Below are 289 nucleotides of genomic sequence, written 5' to 3' on the forward strand. Positions count from 1 at the left end.
AATTATGCTTTTACAAAAAGTAAATGTCTTTTCTTGCAAACTATAATTTCTATAATTTTTAAACCATTAAATAATATAAAACTAATCACATGACTGTCACTATCTCATAACATTTTCATTTTCTGAATGAATGTTCATAAAGAGAGAAAGGATAGGAAAATGAAACATGTCTTACCATGAATGTGAAAAGAATAAAGAATATATGCCTTATGTTTATGAGGTTTAAACTAACAGAGAGGTTGGAATATTTACATAACTATAATACAGCTGAGAATTTGGTTAAATTTGC

The sequence above is a fragment of the Tachypleus tridentatus genome, chromosome 7 (genome assembly GCF_004210375.1).
Source record: "Tachypleus tridentatus isolate NWPU-2018 chromosome 7, ASM421037v1, whole genome shotgun sequence".
Classification (NCBI taxonomy): Eukaryota; Metazoa; Arthropoda; class Merostomata; order Xiphosura; family Limulidae; genus Tachypleus; species Tachypleus tridentatus.